Here is a 13609-nt window from a genome sequence, read left to right on the forward strand (position 1 = left end):
ACAGCATTATGTAAAACTTGTTCAGAATGCATAAAATTTGTGGTGAAGAATTAATAGAGATTTTGAAAATCTACCTTAGATAGTGAATGTAGAGTTGTTGTAAAAAGTTAGAAACACCAATGTTAATAATAGTTAATAACAGTAGCGTAACTAACATGCTCTGCTAACCACGAACTTTTGTCTGAGGGAGGGCGGAAGTACCAGGATAAACGTACCAATAATAATAATAATAATAATAATAATAATAATAATAATAATAATGGGTATAGGTCTGTGATAAAGCATTTGTGTTGGAACAAACGATTTGAAACATTTTTTTTAAAAAAACGTTCAATTCCATGTTAATTAATAATGGAAAACAAGTACACAAACTGTATTTTTGAATGGCAGAAAATGCATGATAAATGCATTCCGAATATTATTCTTTTTGTATATATTACATGTATAACTTTCATGTACAACATGAAAGAGGTAAGCTCTCGAAGGGGATAGTGCTGCTCCAGGACAACCCTCGACCTGCTGAGAACATTTCAATGGGAAGTCCTCACACATCCTCTGTAGAGCCCCGATATTTCCCCATGTGACTCGCATATCTTCGGCCCCTTAAAACAATCACTGAAAGGTCAACGGTTCATCTCTGACAAAGAAGTGCAGAAAATAAAAAAAAAATGGCGGCCGGTACTGTTGTGCGTCGTTAGTGAGCGTGTAAAAATATCCAAATGTTCATCGAAATACACACTAAAAGTACGTCTGGAATACTACATACTCGTTGCGAGCATATAAAGATACTACAGAGCTGAAATAACAGGTAAAATAACGTGAGAGTGAGTGAAACGTGATATAAGAAAAATGCCGGGCTGCTGTGATTGCAACAGAATGTTACGAGAAATGGAAAGACTGAAACTGGAGTTATCGTCTAAAGACGAAATCATAAAACTGCTTGAAACAGACAAACTTGAACTGCTAAAAACGAAAAAAGGACAAAAAGGGGAAAATGTGTGGACAGAAGTAGTCAAGGGTAATGTAAGCAAAAAACCACTAATGCGTACCAGCACAAACGGACAAAACTACAAGGTATCAAACCAATTTATACATCGAAATCCATATGAGGTACTATACAATGCAGAAGCTAACCCCTCAACAACAAAATCTGTCAATTTAACCAGGCTAAGCAAAGAAGAAAATGGTAACGAAACTGGTAAACTCAAAAAGCAAAACAAATTTAACCCAAATAAACAGTTCAAATGCAAGGTCTTAATTTTAGGCGATAGCCATAGTCGTGATATTGCATCGAAAATGTCAGAAAAATGCAATAAGTACGAAATAACTGGATACACTAAACCAGGGGCTCCACTGAATGAAGTAGTGAAATCAGCGGCTTCCATGAGCAAAAACTACGGAAGCAAAGACTGTGTAATCATAATGGGTGGATCAAACGATGTCGCCAAAAACGAGGCAAAAAATGTGATACCAGTACTAAAAAAGTGCCTCGAAAGTGTACAAAACACAAACGTCATTGTTACAGGAATCCCACATAGGTATGATCTCATTCCAACCTCTTGTGTAAACATGGAAATTGAAAGGGTTAACTCAAAAATCTCGAAAGTGTGCAAATTCTTCCCCACAGTAAAAATGTTGAGTGTCAACGACATTGGTAGAGAAGGGCATACTACGCATGGTCAGCATCTGAACAGAAGAGGCAAAGACGTTCTGTGTAATAAACTCGGCTTACTGCTGAACAATTCATGTCCACAAAACAGCAATGTTACCATAGTCCTCCCTGCACCTCAATCTATTGGAAAGGAGAAGGAAACAATCCCAGTGCAAGTGCTGAATAGTGAAAATCATCTCGAGAAGATAACTGAAAAAGATGCAGTTGAAAGGGAAAAGGTAACAAACAACACTACCAAAAAGGTGAGTAAAGAATCTTTGTGTAATGTGCTCCACCGTGAAGATGAAGTGAGTGACAACCTACCGGAAAAAAGTGAAACATCTGAAATTGCGAATACAAGTGACGGAGCTCTAAGACTGTCAAGAAGGGAAAAACGTGTACCACAAAAATTTCATGAAGATTTTTTATTGTAGAACCTAGTGACAAGAGTGATGATAAAAAAACAAAAGAAGGGAAAGGTACTCATGATAAAAAATTAAATGCAAAAGAAAACACATTAAATATATTTCATCAAAACATACAAGGCCTTACCACAGCAAAAAAGCTTAATTTAGAAATATTTATGCAAAATGAATTATGTAACATTGATGTAATTTGTCTGACAGAACACTGGCTGCGAAATGATGATCTTAACTACATAAACTTTCCAAATTTTACACTAGCAACCAGTTTCTCCAGAGAAAATAAAATCAGGGGTGGGTCATGCATATTCATAAAAAATAACATTAAGGCAAAAGGGAGCAAACAATTCAACTACCTGAATGAGGAAAAAGAATTTGAAAGTTCCATAGTTGAATTTCCACCACTTAGGCTAGTATTAATTTGTGTATACAGAACACCCGACAGTAATATCAACAACTTTACTAGGAAACTAGATGTAATATTAGATGCTTATTCCAAAAGAAAAATCAAATCCATACTAATAGGAGATTTTAACATTGATTTCCTGAGTCAAAAAATAGGACATGAGGTAGAAATATTCATGAAAGCTCACAATCTGACAGCAGTTGTGCGAGTACCCACACGAATCACATCAACTTCAAAAACAGCAATTGATCAGGTTTTCTTAAACACCAACTTATTTGTATACAGTGTCAATACAATTAGTACTGGCTTTTCAGACCATGAGGCACAATGCATAAAACTTACTGCAGCACAAAACACAAACCAAACACACACACCTTATAGACACATAAATACCACAAAAAGAGAATTTAATGAAGCTAATTTTAGTTACTTTAACTACTTAATAAGTAGAGAATCGTGGGATGACCTATACTACCAAACTGATGTGAATGAAGCATACGAGACATTGCTGTCTGCCATTTCATACTCATTTAATTTAGCATTTCCCAAAACAACAAAAAAAATATACATTGAAACAAAATCAAATTGGATAACACCCGACATCAAAGAAAACTGGAAAGATTTCATCATAATGAATAAATGTAGACACCAATTCAAAAGTGAAACATTCAATTCATATCTAAAGGAAAAAAGAAAGGAGTTTGAAAACTCAGTCAAGGAAGCAAAAAAAGACTATAATAGCAATATGATCCTAGACTCAAATAACAAACAAAAAACCTTGTGGCATATTGCAAAAACCGAATTAGGTATGGTAGGGAAAGAAAAATACAAAGACAACATATCACTAAAACACGAAGGCAAAAGCGTGGTCAATCCCCAAGATGTAGCATCAACTTTCAATAAATACTTTACTGGGATAGTAGAAAAAATAACAAAAAACATCCAAAAACAAAATCATAAAACTAGTAATATAACTAAAGTAGATTCTAGTATATACTTACTCCCAGCAGACGAGAAGGAAATATTTAGCTTAATAAGTCACTTGAAAAACAATTATTCTGCCGGCATAGATGAGATACCTGACATTGTAATAAAAAAATGTGCCGCACACCTATGTGGCCCAATACGTCATGTAGTTAATCTAAGTCTCCTTACCGGTAAATATCCAGAACAGCTAAAGACTGCCATAATAAAACCTCTGCACAAGAAAGGGTCAAAAAATGAAATGAGTAATTACAGACCAATCTCTCTTCTCCCAGTCATCTCAAAAATACTTGAAAGGGTTATGTACAATAGATTAATAACATTTTTTAACAAATTTTCCATCATTTCTGAACAACAACATGGTTTTTGCAAAGGAAAATCTACACAATCTGCTATACACACATTCACAGAAGCAATTAGAGAAATTTTGGATAAAAAAGAACACTGTGTAGGGCTCTTTCTTGATCTAACAAAAGCATTTGACACTGTCAACCACAAACTCTTGGTAAAAAAAATGGACCAGTATGGGATCAGGGGAGTAGCAAAAGAATGGTTTAAATCATATTTAACAGACAGGAATCAGATAGTAGAAATAACTCACATCGATAAGGATAATAACAAGGAAAATTATCGATCAAAGAAACAACGTATTACATATGGTGTACCCCAAGGATCCATTTTAGGACCCTTACTTTTTTTAATTTACATCAATGACCTTCCACAAAACTGTAAAGATGCAAACACAACTCTCTTTGCTGATGATACAACTGTTCTTATAGCAGGAACAAACACAGAACGGTTAAAACACAAGGTAAAGAATACAATCACTCACATCTCGGAGTGGATAGAAAAAAATGGTCTTGTGGTAAACACTAAAAAAACAAATGCAATTAGATTTCAAATCAACAGCTGTAGCAGTGAAACTCCAGAAATTAACTTTCAAGATCAGGACATAGAATATGTATCTAACATAAAATTTCTTGGTGTACAACTGTCTGAAAATTTAAAGTGGGATCTACACATTGAAGCTACAGCAAACATGGTTAGTGGGTTTTGTTATGCGATAAGAACAGTAAGAAATGTAGTAAATCTAGAAGCAGCAAAAACACTATACTATGGCATCATTCACTCTGTATTACGGTACGGCATCATTTTCTGGGGGAACATGAACAAAAGCATTACATTATTCAGACTACAAAAGAGAGCTGTTAGAATTCTGGCAAATGCTCCAACAGATGCACCATGCAAACCATTATTTCAAGAATTACAGATATTGCCAGTTCCATGCATATACCTATATGAAATCCTAACAAGCATGAAAATTTGTCAAAATACACACACAGCAAATAAGGACTACCACACCTACAACACCAGGGGAAAGAATGACTTACATATGGAAGTACACAATACCACATTCTACCAAAAAGGGGTAACATATAATGGTATACGCTTATTTAACATGCTACCAAATGCATTCAAAAATATAAAGTCATTGCCAGTATACAAGTTACATCTAAAAAGATTCCTAAAGGAACATTGTTTTTACACAGTGCAAGAGTACATTGATACCGTAAGTGACAGGAATAATAACAATAATATAACAAAGTAGAACTGCCCTATCATCATTATTTTTTTATTTTTCCTTTGCTGTTCGATGTAATTTATCTAGGTGTAAGTATAGGTGACTATTTAATGCTCAATTTATGTTTGTGTGTGTTATATATGTTTGTATATATATATACATGTGTGTACATAATGTCATTGCAAATGAAGCGAACATTGAATATAGAAAACATATTTTTAGCCAATTTGTCTCAAGAAAATAACATTGAGCATGCATTTATTCTCTTTATACGATATCTTGTATCTCATACTATCTATTGTATTTTATATTATATTATGCCTATAATTTTATAGATGTATTCTAAATGTACATGTACAATGTGACAATTCCAAACTTTTGTAAAGTTGAATGGATGCTAATAAATCAATCAATCAATCAATCAATCAACACCATGGAAAACTGGATCCATCAGCAACCCAGGAGTTTCTACACTGAAGCCATCCACTCCCTTCCTACGCGCTGGGATCAGTGCATCAATATCAATGGCAATTATGTGTAGGTATCATGTTACACATTAACTGTAATTCTCATATTATGTAATGCAAATATTCTGTATTATAATATTCTTTAGATATAACCGTAGTATCCTTTTCATTTGGGCATACCTTATACATACACACACACACACACACCAAAAATTATATAAATTGTCTCTCAAATGTGCACGCTCCATTTCCTCCAAACAATTGTTCATGCATGTAAGACAAAATCCATTAAGAGGAATCTTATTTCTATCTCTGGTCATTTACAGTACGTTACAGAAAACAATCATATTGCGAGTGAAGCGAACAAGAAAATATTTAATCCATTTTTTTTTTTTTTGCAAACTGAAAACAATATTGATTTAATAGGGTGCAAATAATTTCACGAGGCGCCATGGCATTCTCTCTTTTACAACATTTATCATTTAGATTGTTCAACAGCCTGTGCAGACTCCCGCCACTCCTTGGCTACGGCTCTGAACTTGACGAGCCTAAGAAAAGCAGGTATTGCGAGCAAAACTAGCGAAAACATTTTATGAAATGTATTTTTATATGCATAAAATTTAAAATCGAGGGGGATAATTGTCCCTCGGTGCCCTTGGCCATCAATGTTTGCCCCCTTGCCCTCCTTAGAATTGATATCCATTCAAGGTTGGGGGGCAATACCCCCTGCCCCACTGTGGTTGCACCACTGATATGCACACAAATACAGGAACAATATGAAGTGTCTGTGTGATTCCATTGTATCCAAAAATTCTAATTTAATTTAATTAAACGGTATATTTAAAACATTTAATTTGAGGTTCTTATTTTACATTTGCCATTTTACATACTCAAACTCGAAATACATCTACAAGTACATGTAACACAAATGTTGTGGTATATATATACACCTGCGAAAAATTGTTAAGAATTTCAAATGAAAATCTACCTAATCATTCATCTGTTAAAATCTCGCCTCAGGGCTTTATCAATATGTATAAATTCAATAGGATTTGGATTATTAAAAGTTGCAATTTTTCACGTCTACGGAGAAAAATTCAAGCAGAATTCACGCATAATTCCCAGAGCCAATAATTCACGCAGAATTCCTGGCGAGTAGCCACCCTGTTCCTGTAATGTTAGAGTATACTTTGCATTGTGATTTACACATTTTTTTTTTTTTTTTTTCCTTTTCCCTTGATCTTGATGTGCTTTTCAAAATGTGTGCAAATATCATGACCATGATAATGAATAATATTTTCGAATGTATTTGCAAATTCCATCTTACATATTTCCTACATATTATTTTTTAGTGAAATACGAAGAAGATATGAAGAAAAATATGACATTCGGCGGACTAAAATCTACAGCTTATTGCAAAATATGATTGAATGCAGTGGTGCAACCACAGTGGAGTCTAAATAAATTACAGGGGAAACAGGCAAAGGAGGGGGAGGGGGGCAAACATTGAAGTAAGAATTTGGTGGTAAGTAGCCTGGCGAAAGAGGATATTCAATATGGAATTAGTTTTAGGGAAAACTGATGCCAAATATGGACTGCAGTTTTGAAATCATACGACTGTCTCTTTCATTGGACTATATTCTACGTCAGGAATGTCAAACTCAAAATCTGAACTGGGCCAAATAGTCAGTAGTGTTAGATAGGTCGGGCCGCAAGGAAAACATTAAATTATCTTTAATACTTTATTTTAAAGAATGACTAACATAACACTTAATAAAGTATATTGAACATTTGTTGAAACTTGATCATTGCTTCTTGCCTGACAGCTGGCATCTTTTTTCTGCCACCAACGTATCAATATCAGGAGACATCTTATTTAAAGCAGTAACTTTCCGAACAAAAATCCGGGAACTTTTCTAACATTGGAAGCGGCCCCGGCGCCCACCCAGCATCGAATAACATCGGTACCTGGGGGAAACCCTGGGGGGTAAAGGCAGTCAGGGGCGTGATGCTGATCACATCACCCCCACTCATGACCGGATCAAGAAAGTGTGGGGCGTTATATGCCTTCACGGCGTGGTGCTAAGCACAGGGGTGCTAAGCACAGGGGAGCACTTTACCTTTTTTACTTTCAGAATACAGCTAAGATGAACGTCTGATAATCTGGATCTCGTTGGTGACTTGTTTCCTTTCGCGAGTGAGAAAAGTTTTTCACACTGGTAAGTGCTACCGAACATGGAAATTATTTCACACGCAAATTTGCAGGTTTCTGGAAAACGTGCAGCCAAGTACTTGTAAAAGTCAGAGATGCCCACTTCACTGTACTTTTGTTTCAAAGTTGAGTCGCACTGAATTTCAATTACTTCCATCTGCAAATGTGCTGCCACTTTTTCTACGGGCTGAAAACAAGGAGAGCTTGTCTTCGAAAGAACTAACATCGTGGAACCTTTTCCCGAATTCAGTATTCAAAAGCTGAAATTTTTCGGCGTACTTTTTGTACAAAACAGGGTCCTTTGAACTTGATCTGTATTTAGAACAAGTTGGAAAGTGCGACAAGTCTTAATTTCTTAACTGTTTTTCCCACACTTACGCTCAAATGTTTTGACTTGATCATTCATCTTGGTGATTAATTGATCTTTTCCTTGCAGTTTCAAATTTAAATTTGACAAGTGTTTTGTTATATCAACAAGAAAGGAAAGATCTTGTAACCACGTTGGTTGCGAAAAAAGGCTGGTGTCTTGTTCTTTCATTTCCAAAAATTGGCATATTTCATCTTTCAAGTTCCAGAATCTTTCAAGAACCATAGAACACGATAGCCAGCGCACTTCTGTGTAGTAGGGCACTCCAGAATATTCACTTTCTAAATCTGATAAGAAAGCAGAAAATTGTCGCTGGATCTTATGAAGTTGATAGCTTTTTTCACAGGCTTCATCACACTTTCCATGTTGATTACTTTTGAATACAAGACCTCTTGGTGAATGATGCAATGCACATGATGGAACATGTGTTTTTCGCAGGTTTCACGAAATTCGTTTTGCAGTTTTGTCACAAAACCATTGTTTTTACCCGTCATTGAAGGGGCACCATCCGTAGCTACACAGGATAACTTTGACAGAGGTAAATCGTACTTCCGCAAAAGTTCACAAACGGCAATAAATATATCCTCACTGGTAGCAATGTCATACAACGGTACAATGTCCAATAGCTCCTCGAAAATGTTGAACTCCTCATCACAAGCACAAAGAAACACACCTAAGTGACCTACACCACCGATGTCTGTACTCTCATCACAAACGATGGAATAAGCAATGAAATTTGACACTTTTGTTTTAATTTGGTCACTCAAATCAGATAAATGCATAACATGCATAAAAATGTATAGTTCTTTTAGACTTCGATAAATACCCATAGAGACCACCGATTCACATTGAAAATTATTGCAAGCGATATCCATGTTTGCTTTTACCACTCTCTGCTTTTATTCAGTAAAAAACTATTTTTTTTACACTTTATTAACTTTTTTCGTTTACTGAACGTTCATGTAAAGCATGGTTGTCTTATTGAATGTTTTAACTCCGCCATTTAAAACAAGACTATAACTTGACAAGTTTAAAAACAAGACGCTGCAATCCATTGTTTGCGCACCTCGCATCACATTTCCCCACCCCATTGTCTGCGGCGATGTTCGTTCGCAGTGTTGCAAACCTGGAGGGAGAGGAATCGTCTGAGAATTTTCAACGAAATTTGAATGTGAAAGACATGAATTAGTATCCCCTCACCTACGCTACCTATTGATTACGCTAAATTCTAAATACATTTTGATATTTTCCCTTTAAACCTTAAATGAATTAAGTTATATTAGGGATATTTCTTACCAGCATAAGAAATGTAACAAATAAAATGATAGAAAAATGAAAAATATATAAACGGTAGAACTGAGCTCACCTTCTAAATGTTTTCCTGTTCTCCTTCTTCAGTTTCACTCTCCCACTCATCCGAGTCTGTGTCTACCGATGAATCTGTGTCCGTGTCTGAATCGGCTTCACCAAATCTAATTATCAGTTCATCTACACGCTCGTCCATAAGTCCATCTCTTTCAAAGTAAGAATCTTCAATTTTTTTCACGTGTTCACAGCATTTAATCCATTTCTGTACAGAATATTCACTAAATAATTTTCCCAGCAAATCTTCCTTTGCGTCCAGTGAATCCGAAATGAATTCCCTTGCCTTACCCTTGATTTCCCCCCACACAAGTTCAATGGGATTTAAGTCTGCGTGGTAAGGCGGAAGTCGTATTATGGTGTGTCCCGCGTTTCTAAATTTCGTGTCAATCGCATACTGTTTCACATAAGGTACACTTTGAATTTTTAAGTACAATTTCCTTTTGTTTATTGTTCACAATGCTTTCACCCTATTCTCCGCATCGATTTCAGTTTCGTTTGCAGGTTTGTCTGTCGCTGAGAGCCACTGTACCATGAAAATCGTCATATTTGTTTTAGCTTAATTTTGCTGAGTTGGCACCACTGGTACTCTCAACGCCAGACCAGTGAGTAGAAGAGTGGTGGGGAGGATGACGTAATAGGAAGTGCTCCGCAGCGATCTGCGCATATCGGGACTTAACTTGTCAGGCTATAGGGCTGGGCATCGGCCGATACGAGTGGTATTGGTATCGCTTGGAATTCATCTACCGATAATTATCCGCAGGCCCTTAGCCAGGAATTCTTTGTAGGGGGGGGGGGGAGTCAATCCTAGAGGGGCCAGATATAGCAGGGTACACAGATGCACTTGCCCCCTCCCCCAAAATAAATTAAGTAACAGACAAGGGATGATATCTTGAAACTGCAACGAACAAAACTTCGAGCAACATCAAATAGCAATAATTTCGATAATGACCTTTCCAGATTGCCAAACAATATAAAGTTTAACATAAATAGCCTAATTGGGACTGTATCTACTTGATATTTACAGGTCGATAATGTTAACAGACGATTAATATGTACCAACAGCTTTGGGTCTTTCTGCAGAACTGATTAAGGGACCCCTTTATAAATCATGGTTCATAATGATTCACTATAATTTCAAGTATGCAAGATTTTTTACGCACAAAGGAATCTAACGAGAATCCAACAACACCATTGTGTTGTGTTAAGCATGTAATAATGGTTACATATTATCTACACTTTGATGAATTGTGTAAAAATTTGTAATACTTCTTTTTGTACTTGCTAAAACGTTAAAACACGGGTCCCTTAGTCCACCACGGACTATTTCCTTCAAAGGGGAGACTCTTGCATCACTACAGACAATGTTTGCCTACTGGTTACGTTATCCATTTTGCAAAATATTGTGTGAATTATAGGTGAAATACATCTGTTTGACACCTGACAAACAAATAGGAATCCTTTGATTGATCAATGACTTTTTGGATTACAGTGTTATTAAGTTTCATAGAAAGAAATTGTTTTAATAGGGCGCAAATAATTTTACGGGGCGCCATGGCATTCTATTTAACATTTTTATTTTCATATAGATCGTTTGGCTCCCAGGGCCGACTCCCGCCGCCCCATAGCTATGGCTCTGAACTTGGATTATAAGAATAGCAGACATTGCGAGCGTAGCAATCAAGAAAATTTTACGAAATTTATTTTTATTTGTATAAAATTTGAAATCGAGGGGGGAGGGGCAATTGCCCCTCTGTGCCCCTTGCAAGTACCCTTGGCCGTCTCGAAGAAAAATGCAAGAAACACGTAAAAACTAATTCCATCAAGAAGATCCAATTGTCCTGCTATTCTTAGATTCTCCTAGTCTTGTTTTTTACTTCAATGTTTGCTTCCCATAGAATGAACTTCCGTCCAAGATCGGGAAGGGGGGCGGGTAACGCCCCCCTGTGGTTGCGGCACTGTTTATGAGTGTCTTCATCATTTTACGTCATCACTCATTGTTACGATTAGCTGAAGTGGCAGAAAAGCAAAGCTAAGTAACAGAAATCAAATATCTATTCCCTCTCTCTACCACATGAATCACTATTACCAAAAGGTAGACTTGGAAAACAAAAATTTAAGCAGTTCCAAATTCATAGCAACACATCCAAGAAAAACATCCGAACACATTAGGCACTTTTAATACAAGACTACTTAAAATGTCACAACTGTTCTAGATACTGAAAATTCCGAACATTTCCCGAAATTTGAATCTGGAAGGGAATTCCCTCCCCCCTAATCCTGGTACGACATTATACGGAATCCGATGGACCTTAACAAATCACAAAATCAATAAGTATCTTTGTTATATGTTGCTAGAGTAACACATGATATAATTGTAAAGATTAGTTAGAATTCCAGATAGGAATGTGTTCTGTATTTTTCACAGGGGGGAAGCAGGCTCTCAGGGGGGGGGCAGTTGCCCCCCCCCCCCGCTCCCCTCTAGCTACAGGCCTGCTTTTCCGGCATATTGGTGTTTCAAGGGGTTTGCAAAAATGTCGCGTGACACTTTCGTGGAGTCTAGTTATTGTGGAAATCATGCAAAATTCAAACTTTGCTTCAATTTTGCACCTATTTTGCACGAAAAACTATATTTTGTGATAACATAATATTAGTTTTAATAGTCTGATGTAATGTTTGAGCAAATTTCTTGCTAAATTGATGCATATAATAGGAAAAGAATATTGGTGTCATGTCGTTTGCGCCGAGTCATTTGTGCCGAGGCTTCTTGTCGGTTCATTTCCGCCGTGACACATGTCAAGACCTTCCTTGGCTGGTTTTCCCACAATCCAGAGTGTCATCACCGCCGGGCGCACGTGTGTTTATGGTCACATGGTGCATAGTGCATAAAGTGGACTTAAAACATAAAATCAAACGTGTGTTTATGACGATGCACAGCTGTGTTTACACTGAAATGTTATACCTATCCAGAGAGTCAAATATGACTTTTCTTTACTCATTGCAAAAGACGTTACACAGAATTATTTGTATCAATTTTATTCCACAAAATACATATCAGTAATCAGTATCAGCCTATTAACTATTAATCATTTATCGTTAATCGTCAAAAAAAAAACATTAAAATATTGAAAGCATTCTACAAGTACTACGTAAATGTACCTTTGGAAGCAACATAAATGTGCCATTCTATTACACTTAATTATTAGACACTACATAAAATCGTCAAAAACATTATAAATAGAGTGTAATTTTTGCAAACATTATATAAGTAATAGCTACGTACATGTATATATAAACACAATATACAAACAACAATACAAACGTTATTTGGATTATTGTAGGTATGCAAATGCTCGAAGGCATTCCATGCGTTGTTTCTATTATTTCCATATATTCTCAGCCATCTTGTTGTCTCTCACAAGTCTCAGTTTTAAGTAAATACTAATTTCCCAATGTATATCCCTCATATATACTTTTATCTTACATTCACTTACCATTCACCTTCCTATTCAATCGAAGATAAACACAGCTGGAACTGGGCAACGTCATAAACACACATGCGCGCGGCGGTAATGACACTCCGGATTGTGGGAAAACCCACCAAGGAAGGTCTTGACATATGCGTATGTCGCGGCGGAAATGAACCGATAAGAAGCCTCGGCGCAAGCGACACGGACTCAAGAATATTTACACACAAATATTGATTAATATTTTGAAAAAAATATATTGCAGTTTTTAGGTATCGGTTTCCGTGGGAATCGGAAGAGTATATGCATCGGTATCGGTTCAGTGTGGTTTCGGCTCAGCCCTAAACAAGACGTTAATAAATAAATAAACACATAAAAAATATCCACATAGACAAAGTTAATATCCAGTGTAAGATTCATATTTCTTTCGCTTTTTATACGAAAGTTAAGTACGTTCAAAGTCTTGGTTGCGTGTCTTTTTGGACACCCTGTATATGAAGTTCGATCTAGCAATTCTTCACGTTACTGTTTCGATGCTATAAACTGAAAATAAGGGTCTGCAATAGAAATACATTGAAAACAGACATTTAAAGGACTTTTGTATACCCTAACCCAGTGTTTCCCAAAATGTGTGCCGCGAAATATTTTCACTGAAATGACACTTACTTCCAAATATGTGCACATTTACT

The sequence above is a fragment of the Lepisma saccharinum genome, chromosome 3, assembly GCF_977018435.1.
Source record: "Lepisma saccharinum chromosome 3, izLepSacc3.1, whole genome shotgun sequence".
Taxonomy (NCBI): Eukaryota; Metazoa; Arthropoda; class Insecta; order Zygentoma; family Lepismatidae; genus Lepisma; species Lepisma saccharinum.